Below are 13,911 nucleotides of genomic sequence, written 5' to 3' on the forward strand. Positions count from 1 at the left end.
AGCCAGAGGCCCCAAATCAGCTGTTCCTTTAACTCTGTCCTGTCTCAGTGAAGAACAGATGCCCTAAGGCAACCGACATGAGAGGCGGGTCCAAATCCAAAGCTGAACCTCGGGAGCTGTGTGAACAAAGAGAAAGGGCAATCTCTCCCAGCAACCACAGAAGCAGTGGATTAAAGCTCCACAATCAACTTGATGTACCCTGCATCTGTGGAATACCTGAATAGACAACAAATCATCCCAAATTGAGGAGGTGGACTTTGGGAGCAAGATGTATTATGTTTTCCACTTTTCCTCTTTTTGTGAGTGTGTACGTGTATGCTTCTGTGTGAGATTGTCTGTATAGCTTTGCTTTCACCATTTGTCCTAGGATTCTGTCAGTCCATTCTTTTTTTCTTTTTTTTTTACATTTTAAAATTTTTTTTCATAATAATTATTTTTTATTTTAATAACTTTATTTTATCTTACTTTATTTTATTTTATTTTATACTCTTTCTTTTTTTCTTTCTTTCGATTTTTTCTCCTTTTTATTCTGAACCATGTAGATGAAAGCCTCTTGGTGCTCCAACCAGGAGTCACTGCTGTGCCTCTGAGGTGGGAGAGCCAACTTCAGGACACCAGTCCACAAGAGGCCTCCCAGCTCCACGTAATATCAAATGGTGAAAATCTCCCAGAGATCTCTATCTCAATGCCAAGACCCAGCTACATTCAAAGACCAGCAAGCTACAGTGCTGGACAACCTATGGCAAACAACTAGGAAGACAGGAACACAGCCCCATCCAATAGCAGAGAGGCTGCCTAAAATCATAAGGCCACAGACACCCCAAAGTACACAACAAGACGTGGACCTGCTCACCAGAAAGACAATATCCAGCCCCATTCACAAGAACACAGGCACTAGTCCACTCCACCAGGAAGCCTACACAACCAATGAACCAACCTTAGCCACTGGGGACAGACACCAATAACAACAGGAACTGCGATCCTGCAGCCTGTGAAAAGGAGACACCAAACACAGTAAGATAAGCAAAATGAGAAGACAGAAAAACACACAGCAGATGAAGGAGCAAGGTAAAAACCCACCAGACCTAACAAATGAAGAGAAAATAGGCAGTCTACGTGAAAAGAATTCAAAATAATGATAGTAAAGATGATCCAAAATCTTGGAAATAGAGAAAATGCAAGAAACATTTAACAAGGACCTAGAACTAAAGAGGAAATAAGCAATGATGAACAACACAATAAATGAAATTAAAAATACTCTAGGGGCTTCCACTGTGGTTCAATGGTTGGGAGTCTGCCTGCCGATGCAGGGGACATGGTTTCATACCCTTGTCTGGGAAGATCCCAAATGCCATGGAGTTGCTGGGCCCATGAGCCATGGCTGCTGAGCCTGTGCGTCCGGAGCCTGTGCTCTGCAATGGGAGAGAATAACTGTCACAGAAGAATGGAAAAGTGACCTGGAAGATAAAATAGTGGAAATAACTACTGCAGAGCAGAAGAAAGAAAAAAGAATGAAAATAACTGAGGACAGTGTCAGAGACTTCTGGGACAACATTAAACGCACCAACATTCGAATTATTGGGGTCCCAGAGGAAGAAGAGAAAAACAAAGGGAATGAGAAAATATTTGAGGAGATTATAGTTGAAAACTTCCCTACTATGGGAAAGGAAATAGTTAATCAAGTCCAGGAAGCACAGAGAGTCCTATACAGGATAAATCGAAGGAGAAACATGCCAAGACACTTATTAATCAAACTATCAAAAATTAAATACAAAGAAAACATATTAAAAGCAGCAAGGGAAAAACAACAAATAACACACAAGGAAATCCCTATAAGGTTAACAGCTGATCTTTCAGCAAAAATTCTGAAAACCAGAAGGGAGTGGCAGGACATACTTAAAGTGATGAAAGGGAAAAACCTACAACCAAGATTACTCTACACAGCAAGGATCTTATTCAGGTTTGATGGAGAAATTAAAACCTTTACAGACAAGCAAAAGCTGAGAGAGTTCAGCACCACCAAACCAGCTTTGCAACAAATACCAAAGGAACTTCTCTAGGAAAGAAACACAAGAGAAGGAAAAGACATGTAATAACAAACCCAGAACAATTAAGAAAATGGGAATAGGAACATACATATTGATAATTACCTTAAATGTAAATGGATTAAATTCTCCCACCAAAAGACACAGACTGGCTGAATGGATACAAAAACAAGACCCATATATATGCTGTCTACAAGATACCCACTTCAGACTTAGGGACATATACAAACTGAAAGTGAGGGGATGGAAAAAGATATTCCATGCAAATGGAAATCAAAAAAGCTGGAGTAGCGATTCTCATATCAGACAAAATAGACTTCAAAATAAAGACTATTACAAGAGACAAAGAAGAACACTATATAATGATCAAGGGATCAATCCAAGAAGAAGATATAACAATTGTAAATAATTATGCACCCAACATAGGAGCACCTCAATACATAAGGCAAATACTAACAGCCATATATAAGGGGAAATCGACAGTAACAGTCATAGTAGGGTACTTTAATACACCACTGTAACCAATGGACAGATCATCCAAAATGAAAATAAATAAGGAAACAAAAGCTTTAAATGATACATTAAACAAGGTGGACTTAATTGATATTTATAGGACATTCCATCCAAAAACAACAGAATACACATTGTTCTCAAGTGCTCATGGAACATTCTCCAGGATAGATCATACCTTGGGTCACAAAGCAAGCCATGGTAAATTTAAGAAAATTGAAATCATATCAAGTATCTTTTCTGACCACAGCGTTATGAGAATAGATATCAATTACAGGAAAAGATCTGTAAAAAATACAAACACATGGAGGCTAAACAATACACCACTTAATAACCAAGAGATCACTGAAGAAATCAAAGAGGAAATCAAAAAATACCTAGAAACAAATGACAATGAAAACATGATGACCCAAAACCTAAGGCATGCAGCAAAAGCAGTTCTAAGAGAGAAGTTTATAGCAATAAAATATTACCTTAAGAAACATGAAACCTCTCAAATAAAAAACCTAACCTTGCATCTACAGCAATTAGAGAAAGGAGAACAAAAAAACTCCTAAAGTTAGCAGAAGGAAAGAAATCATAAAGATCAGATCAGAAATAAATGAAAAAGAAATGAAGGAAATGATAACAAAATCAGTAAAACTAAAAGCTGGTTCTTTGAGAAGATAAACAAAATTGATAAACCATTAGCCAGACTCAATGAGAAAAAAGGGAGAAGACTCAAATCAATAGTATTAGAAATGCAATAGGAGAAGTAACAACTGACACTACAGAAATACAAAGGATCATGAGAGATTACTACAAGCAACTCTATGCCATAAAATGGACAACCTGGAAGAAATGGACAAATTCTTAAAAATGCACAACCTGCCAAGACTGAATCAGGAAGAAATAGAAAATATGAATAGACCAATCACAAGCACTGAAATTGAAACTGTGATAAAAAATCTTCCAACAAACAAAAGCCCAGGACCAGATGGCTTCACAGGCGAATTCTATCAAACATTTAGAGAAGAGCTAACACCTATCCTTCTCAAACTCTTCCAAAATATAGCAGAGGGAGGAACACTCCCAAACTCATTCAATGAGGCTACCATCACCCTGATACCAAAACCAGACAAAGATGTCACAAAGAAAGAAAACTACAGGCCAATATCACTGATGAACATAGATGCAAAAATCCTGAACAAAATACTAGCAAGCAGGATCCAACAGCATATTAAAAGGATCATACACCATGACCAAGTGGGGATTATTCCAGGAATGCAAGGATTCTTCAATATACGCAAATCAATCAAAGTGATATACCATATTAACAAGTTGAAGGAGAAAAACCACATGATCATCTCAATAGATGCAGAGAAAGCTTTTGAGAAAATTCAACACCCATTTATGATAAAATCTCTGCAGAAAGTAGGCATAGAGGGAACTTTCCTCAACATAATAAAGGCCATATATGATAACGCACAGCCAACATCGTCCTCAGTGGTGAAAAACTGAAACCATTTCTACTAAGATCAGGAACAAGACAAGGTTGCCCACTCTCACCACTCTTATTCAACATAGTTTTGGAAGTTTTAGCCACAGCAATCAGAGAAGAAAAAGAAATTAAAGGAATCCAAATCGGAAAAGAAGTAAAGCTGTCACTGTTTGCAGATGACATGATACTAAACATAGAGAATCCTAAAGATACTACAATAAAACTCCTATAGTTAATCCATGAATTTGGTAAAGTAGCAGGATACAAAACTAATGCACAGAAATCTCTGGCATTCCTATACACTAATGATGAAAATATGAATGTGAAATTAAGGAAACATTCCCATTTAGCATTGCAACAAAAAGAATAATATATCTAGGAATAAACCTACCTAGGAGACAAAAGACCTATATGCAGAAAATTATAAGACACAGATGAAAGAAATTAAGATGATACAAATAGATGGAGAGATATACCATGTTCTTGGATTGGAAGAATCAACATTGTGAAAATAACTCTACTACCTAAAGCAATCTACAGATTCAGTGCAATCCCTATCAAACTACCACTGGCATTTTTCACAGAACTGGAACAAAAAATTTCACAATTTGTATGGAAACACAAAAGACCCCGAATAGCCAAAGCAATCTTGAGACTGAAAAATGGAGCTGGAGGAATCAGGCTCCCTGTCTTCAGACTATACTACAAAGCTACAGTAATCAAGATAGTATTATACTGTCACAAAAACAGAAATATAGATCAATGGAACAGAATAGAAAGCCCAGAGATAAACCCACGCACATAGGGTCACCTTCTCTTTGATAAAGAAGGCAAGAATATACAGTCGAGAAAAGACAGCCTCTTCAATAAGTGGGCCTGGGAAAACTGGACAGCTTCATATAAAAGCATGAAATTGGAACATTTCCTAACACCATACACAAAAATAAACTCAAAATGGATTAAAGACCTAAATGTAAGGCCAGACACTATAAAACTCTTAGAGGAAAACATAGGCAGAACAGTCTTTGACATAAATCACAGCAAGATCCTTTTGGACCCACCTCCCAGAGAAATGGAAATAAAAACAAAGATAAACAAATGGGACTTAATGAAACTTCAAAGCTTTTGCACAGCAAAGGAAACCGTAAACAAGACCAAAAGACAACTCTCAGAATGGGAGAAAGTATTTGCAAATGAAGCAACTTACAGAGGATTAATCTCCAAAATTTACAAGCAGCTTGTGCAACTCAATAACAAAAAAACAAACAACCCAATCCAAAAATGGGCAGAAGACCTAAATAGTCATTTCTTCAAAGAAGATATACAGATTGCCAACAAACACATGAAAGAATGCTCAACATCATTAATCATAGAGAAATGAAAATCAAAACCACAATGAGATATCTTCTCACAGCGGTCAGAATGGCCATCATCAAAAAATCTAGAAACAATAATTGCTGGAGAGGATGTGGAGAAAAGGGAACACTCTTGCACTGTTGGTGGGAATGAAAATTGATACAGCCACTATGGAGAACAGTATGGAGGTTCCTTAAAAAACTAAAAATAGAATTACCGTACGACCTAGCAATCCCACTACTGGGCATATACCGTGAGAAAACCACAATTCAGAGTCATGTACTAAAATGTTCATTGCAGCTCTATTTACAATAGCCAGGACATGGAAGCAACCTAAGTGTCCATCGACAGATGAATGATTAAAGAAGATGTGGCATATATATACAATGGAATATTACTCAGCCATAAAAAGAAATGAAATTGAGTTATTTGTAGTGAGGTGGATGGACCTACATTTTTTCATACAGAGTGAAGTCGAAAGAAAGACAAATACCATATGTTAACACATATATATGGAAACTAAGGGGAAAAAAAAGTCATGAAGAACCTAGGGGTAAGATGGGAATAAAGACATAGACCTACTAGAGAATGGACTGAGGATATGGGAATGGGGAAGGGTAAGCTGTGACAAAGTGAGAGAGTGGCATGGACATATATACACTACCAAACATAAAATAGATAGCTAGTGAGGATCAGCCTCATAACACAGGGAGATCAGCTCGTTGGTTTTGACCACCTAGAGGGGTGGCATAGGGAGGGTGGGAGGGAGGGAAATGCAAGAGGGAAGAGATATGGGAACATAAGTATATGTATAACTGATTCACTTTGCTATAAAACAGAAGCTAACACACCACTGTAAAGTAATTATACTCCAATAAACATGTTATAAAAAATAAAAAATAAAAAAATAAACGTACTGAAAGAAAAACTGTCAGCTAATAATTCTATATCTGGCAAAACTGTCATTCATAAATTAGGGATACATTTTTGACATTCCCAGACAAACAAAAGCTGAAGTAGTTCATTTCCATTTAGACAAGGACTCTGAAAGGAATCCTTCCAGCTGAAATAAAATGACACTAGACAGTAACTTGAAGTTGTATAAAGAAATAAAGCTCTCTGGTAAAGGCAAATACATGGTCAAATATAAAAGTCAGTATTGTTATAATTTTGGTTTGTAACTGCATTTTTATTTCTTACAGGATTTAAAAAGCAAATATATAAATATAATTATAAGTTAATGCTATTTGGGCATAAAATATAAAAATGTAATTTGTGACAACAATAAGATGAGGGTGATGAAGGTGTAGAGGAGCAGTGTTTGTATGTGATTGTAATTAAGTCTGTATACACAAAATTAGACTGTTATAAATTTAAGATGTTAAATGTAATCCTCATGGTAATGATAAAAAAAAAAACACCTAAAGAATATACACAAAAGGAAATGAGATGGGAATCAAAATCATTCACTATATAAGTTAACTAAGCACAGAGAAGGCAGTAGTGGAGAGAATGAGGGATAAAAATATATAAAGTATACAGAAACAAACAACAAGGAGTCGAACATAAGTCCTTCATCATGAGAAATTACTTTCAGTGTAAATGCTTTAATCTCTCCAATCAAAAGGCAAAGATTGGCAGATTGGATTAGACAAATAAGATATAACTATATGCTTTCTACAAGAGACTCACTTTAGATGGAAGACAAAAACAGTTTGAAAGTGAAAAAATGAAAAAATATATTCCATGCAAATACTAACCAAAAGATAGCTGGGTATCTTTATGAATATTAAACTTTAAGACAAAAACTGCTACAAGAGAAAGACATTATATATTAATAAAAAGTTCTATTCATTAAGAAGATATAATAATTATAAATATATATTCACCAATCTACAGAGTCCCAAATATATGAAACAAACATTGACAGAAATTAAAGGGTAAAATAGACTTTGATAATCCACTTTCACATGATATGATCCCATATGTAGAAAATCTTAAAGAATACACAAGAGAGCTACCAGAACTAATAAATGAATTCAGTAATTGAAGGATACAAAATTAACACACGTAAATCAGATGTGTTTCTAGTCACCAGGAATGAAGAATCCAAAAAGTACATTGAGAAAGCAATTTCACTTACAATAGCATCTAAGAGAATAAAGTACCTAGGAATAAATTTAATGAAAGAGGTAAAAGACTTGTACACTGAAACACTGCAGACAACAAAACTAGACACATTGATGAAGATCTAATGGAAAGACATTCCATTTTCAGGGATTGGGAGACTTAAGATCATTAAGATGTGAATGCCATCCAAAGATTCAGCCCAACCCTTTCAAAATTCAAACATAATTTTTTTTGCAGAAATGTACCCTCAAATTTATACAGAATTTTAGGGGACCCCAAATAAGTGAAATAATCCTGAAAGAGAAGAAAATTTTGGACACTCACTCTCCCTGATTTCAAAACTTACTATAAAACTGCAGTAATTGAAAAAAATTGGTACTTATCTTGGATAGACATATAGATTGACTGAACAGACTTGAGAGCCTAGGAGTAAACTCATACCTCCATGGCTAACTGATTTTTGACATGGGTGCCTAATCCATTCAATAGAGAAACAACAGTCTCTTCAACAGATGGTGCTGGAACAACTGGATAGTCCATGAAAAAGAATGAAGTTTGACTCCTACCTCACACTATTTACAAAAATTAACTCAAAATGGATCAATGGCCTAAATTTAAGGGCTAAAACCATTAAACTCATAGAGAAAAACATAGGGGTTAATCGTCACAACCTTGGATTTTACAATGGATTCTTAAATGTTACACTAGAAGCATGAGAAACACAAATCAAAATAAAGTTGATTTCATCAAAATTAAAATTTATGCATGAGAGGACATGATCAAGAGAGTGAAAAGAAAACCTACGGAATGGGATAAAATATTTGTAAGTCATATTTCCTATGAGAGTCTAATATCCAGGATATATAAAAAAAACTCCTGTGAAACAACAAAAAGGCAAACAATCCAAATAAAAAGTGGTCAACAGGCTTAACTAGATATTTCTCCAAAGATCTACAAATAGCCAATAAACACATGAACAGACATCAACATCATTAGTCATAAGGGTAATGCAAATCAAAACCACAGTGAGATATCATTTCACATTTATTAGGATAGCTATAAAATTTTAAATGTAAATAACACGTGTTGGCAAAAATGTGGAGAAACTGGAATGTTTGTGCAGTGCTAGTGGGAATGAAAAATGTTACATCCGCTTTGGAAAACAGTTTGGCAGTTCTTCAAAAAGCTAACGACAGAATTACCATATGCCCCAGCAATTGTAGTCCTACATATATAACCAAAATTATTCCAACAGGACTCAAACAGATACTTGTAAGTGAATGTTCATTGCAGCATTATTCAAAGTAACCAAAAGATGGAAATAACCCAAATGTCCATCAACAAGTGTATAGATAAACAAAATGTGGTATATACATACAATGTAATATTATTTAGGCATAAAAATAATGAAGTTCCAATACATGCACAATGGGGATGAACCTAGAAAACATGCTAAGTGAAATAAGGCAAGCACAAAGGACAAATATTGTATGATTCCACTTATACAAAGTATCTAGAATAGATAAATTAATAGAAACAGAAAGTAGCTTAGAGGTTGCCAGGGGCTGGGAGGAGGGAGAAAAAGGAAATTATTACTTAATAATTACAGAGATTTTGTTTGGGGTGATGAAAGACTTGTGGAAATAGACTGTAGTGGTTGTTGCACAATAGCAAGACTGTAAATATGCCATTGAATTGTACACTTAAAGTGGTTAAATGGCAAATTTTATATCATACACATTTTAGCACAATAAAAATGTATTGAAAGACCTACCAAAAATTATATCACAATTTGTTTTTTATTTTACTTTTTTAAGTTATCTACAGAGTAGAATTGATTTTTTTTTTTGGTGAACGGTTTTATGTAATTTTCGATTACTGTGTAACAAATTACTACACACTTTGTGGCTTAAAAATTACACACACTTATTATCTCACATTTCTTTGTATCTCTTTTCAAGGTCTTACAAGGCTGCACTCAAGGTGTTGGCCAGTACTGGGTACTTACCTGAAGACTCAAGTGGAGAAAGATCCACTTTCAAGCTTATGTGGCTGTTGGCAGAATTTCAGTTCCTGTAGATGTATTGCACTGAAGGCCTTAGTTCCTAACTGGTTATTGCCCAGAGACTACCCTCATTTTATTGCCACATGGCCCTCATCAACACATCATCTTAATTCAAAAGGCAGCAAGGGAGAGAACATGCTATCAGAACGGAGTTGTGATCTTATATAACCTAACCATGCAAGTGACATCCCACATATTTGCTGTATGCTATTAATTAGAAGCAACTTACTAGGCCACTCCCCATTCAAGGAAAAAGGATTACACAAGGGTTTAATTACCTGGAAGCTGAGATCATTGGAAACCATCTTATCAATTGCTTGCCATCAGTTCTACAAAATTTAACATGTATAGATTTGTGTAACTACTACAACAAATGAAAGAGAGACATTCCATCACCTCCCCTAAATTACTGCATATTCTCTTTTAATAGGCACAACCAGCACCATACTTAACCACTGGTAACTACTGATCTGTCACCTATTACTAGAGTTTAGTCTTTTAAAAATGTCAAAATATATATGGAATCATACAGTGCATAACTTTTTGAGACAGGCTTCTATAATTCACATAATGCCTTTGAAATTCATCCAAAGTAGTGAACGTGTAAATAGTTTGTTCCTTTTACTTGCTGAGTAGTATTCCATTGCATGGATATGACACTATTTATTAATCCATTCACCCACTGAAACATGTATGGACAGTTTCCAGTTTTTGACTATATGTATAAATGTGATATGAACAATTGTGTAAAGGTGTTTGTGTGATATAAATTCTTTTTTCAAACTTTTTTATTTTTTTGGTCTGGCCATACGAATTGCTTTGGACAACTGATGTTAACAGACACCATATGAACAAAACCTTGAACTGTGCTCACTCATTTGGACTATATATTTTATGCTCCTGCTTTTAAACAAAAAGAAGAACATGTCTCAGACAGTTCCTGGTCAAAGGAGGATGGGAGATTGTTAGAGCAGACATGAACTTAACTTTCAGATTGTAGACAAATCTACCCTAAGTCATCCAAAACCCTGACTACCCAATCAGTTGACAGGAAAGCAAGAAATTAATGCAGATGATTGCATACCACTGAGTTTGTGGGGTGATTTCTAATGTGGCATTATTGGGCCAATAACTGACTAATCCTATGAATAAATGGAAATTTAATTAATAACTAACATGCCTAAATGAAGCTCATTTATAATAAAATGTCTATTTCCATACATAAATACATAGGCATGAATGTACAATAACAACAGATGGAATTGGATACAGATACGTTATTTTGGCAATTCTAGTGAAAAAATCTTGGTAAAATTTGAAAACAACTACTATAAACAATGTCATATACTTTTCCTTCAGTACTTATATCCTGAAAAGAAGATCAGTGTATTTGAAATGATGTAAAACATTTTTTATTAATATATGAGAGAGTTGTCTTGGGCTGAGATAAGCTATAAACAGGTTTATCATCCATATTCTGTCTTGTAGTCCATTTGAAAGTCCTGAGGCATAGTGCTTACCTGTGTAAGACAGTTTTAATGTGTACCAAGATGTTTAGCATCCTTGTTCCCTGATTATTTAATATAAGAAGAACTCACAACCATTCTGAGAAACAAAAACACTTCCACAAATTTTTAAAGTGTCTTTCTAGTAGTCAGTAAAAAACACACATGAAAATCACTGATTTAAACGTACAGTAAGCCTGAGAACAACTCAGTCACTTGAAGGGAATCTGGATATATCTACATCAAGAAATACTTACAATTATATAGGAAGTTTTTCCATGATTTAATAAAGGGGAAAACTCGAATTTCAAAATATTTGCAACCTGGAGTATAGAAGGTCCCCAAACTACAAAGTAGAAGATGCTCAGAGCATCAGGTATACACCTGGATGTTGCAAATATAAAAGAAAAATGCAACAATGAATAACTTCATTGATCTAAATAAGAGAAGGACAGCAAAGGAAAAAATAAAAATTAGTTGGAAATGATCTTAATTAGCAGTTCAACTACATAGACCCACAAAACCCTTCTTTTACATTTATATATATCTCAAAGGGGAAGCTTCATAAAGAAGCGACTATGTGTTCTCTGACACATATTTCAGTTCCAGATTCATACTGATAATTGTACCATAAATCCAAGTAACTATCTTAGCAAATGCTCTGATGTTAATTAAAGTCCACTTAATGGATATATCCCAACCCTCTGTAGTGTCGACATAGCCAACTTCCCGTGCATTTGAAGCAAATTGGATAATACAACTTCACTGTAGTCTGTGACTTCAGATACATATGCAGTAAAGGAAGCAGGGCATTTCAGAAAATAAATATAGAAAATGAAGGAAACTATAAAAATAGTTTTTAATTCAGGTTAATTGTTTAGACTGATAAAATAACTCCTGGTTGAAGAGAAAATTATGCCTATAGATTATTATTCAAAGTGGTGAGAGGTCCCATTGAAATTTAATTTAGTCCAGAGTAGAGAACCAGGAATAATACCCTTTTGAACAGGGTGGAGGGTGACAGGTTGTTTTAAATGTATTTATTAATAGTCTTTTCCTCAATATTTCAGTACTTTTTTTTTTTTTACAAATTAACATCTCTAAAATTATATTGTGTCTTACAAATTGTGGTTTCTTAGATAAAATACAGTAGTGTGTCAATCTTTTCTAATTTAAATAGTCTATTTAAAGTACTCACTTAGGTAAAAATCCATTTTTTCCTGAAACTTTCTTTCCCTCCCTATAAGGACACTTGGCTTACTCAGGGTAGCATGAAATTGCACTGGAAGGAGTAGAAATATCTGGGACTCACACAAAAGGGTTCAACTGTTTCCCTCTTTGCCCTTTGGCTTCCACATTAGTGCCTTTTCAGGTTCCTGTACTGCTAGTTGGCATCTGCTACTGAAATAAGTGTGAAAAGGCAAAGACACCTTTGCCTTTCAGTCGTATTCTCCATACAATCTATTGGGCAGCTAGTCCCTCATAAAGCCTCTGCAGCCTGGTACTACTCCTTCTGCCATAGGGACTCTCCTGCATGGTGCTGGATCTCAGTTATACTATCTTTCATTCTCTGGGGCTTTGGGGAACATATGCATAAATTCCATGGTACCATGAGAATTAAGAGAGGTCAAGGAAGACTATTTCATGCCTTTTCACTGCTGATCTACTCTGTGTTGACAGTATAATTCTCTGTTTATTCTATGTTTTATTGATATAGATCCATTTGGTACAGCTCTCTCCTCCGAGGGATATAAACTGAGAGCTAGTAGAAAACCCTGTCCCCTCTTTTTTTACTTCTCCACAAACATACTCGACACCACCATTCTGGTTCCAAGAAACAAAGCAGAAGAGTGGTCTTAGTGAAAAAAAAATCTTTTCTGATCACTTCCGGGAAATAAAGAACCTACCAGAAAGATATGAAGGTTACTTTTACCTCTGTTTTGGATATATCCTACTATCAGAGATCAATGCCACATACAATTAAATCAAGTAATTAATAATTTTTACTCTAAGTCCTTTCTCACCAAGGGACTTTTTAAATAATTTCCTTTTCTGTAAAGTAACCTGCTCAGAAAACATCATACTCGAGCAGAGTCACAGAACGAAGTTCTTAGGTCCTATATTTATAATTTAGCTTAAAAATATGCAATATATGGTCTGTATATTTGCAGTCCTTTGTTGGTTTTGTTAGTATGAATCAGTATTCTGCAAGACTCTCAGAGACTCTAACAAGAAAGAATTTATGAAGCTACAAGGCTGGGATCAAAACTGAGACTATAATGATTTCGTGAAGATGATATGACTCTTTGAGGAAATATCTGAATAGCTATTCAGATTTCTGTAAATACCATTTCCTTACTTGCCTGCAAATTTTAGTTTTTTGCATCCAAATTCTCACAAATATTTCTTATCTCTACTACATAGTTTGCTTCAAACCCCCCATCTAAAATATTCCTAAATAGAATTTAGGTTATGGATTAAAAGCCTTTACCATGTTAGACCAATTGTTAGAAGAAACGTTCCCAAAGCATACTATTGTCCACAATAAGTAATAAAATTTTCATATCTTAAAAGTATTAAGAATGATTTTAAAAAGCAGGTTAATGTAAGATTAAGTTAGTAAGATAATTTATTTATAATATTCAACCTTAAGATGTCAATATAAACTAAAGATTGTGAGACAAATACGAGCTTGATATTTTAAGACAAATATTAGCTAAATTTAAGTCTTTTATCCAATGACCTGTAGGAATTTCCACAACTTCTGGAATTTTCAAGTCAATCCACAATTTCCAGATTTTTCAAGAAAATTCATTACTA

The sequence above is a fragment of the Mesoplodon bidens genome (assembly GCF_964165515.1).
Source record: "Mesoplodon bidens genome assembly, chromosome: 5".
In the NCBI taxonomy this organism is placed as follows: Eukaryota; Metazoa; Chordata; class Mammalia; order Artiodactyla; family Ziphiidae; genus Mesoplodon; species Mesoplodon bidens.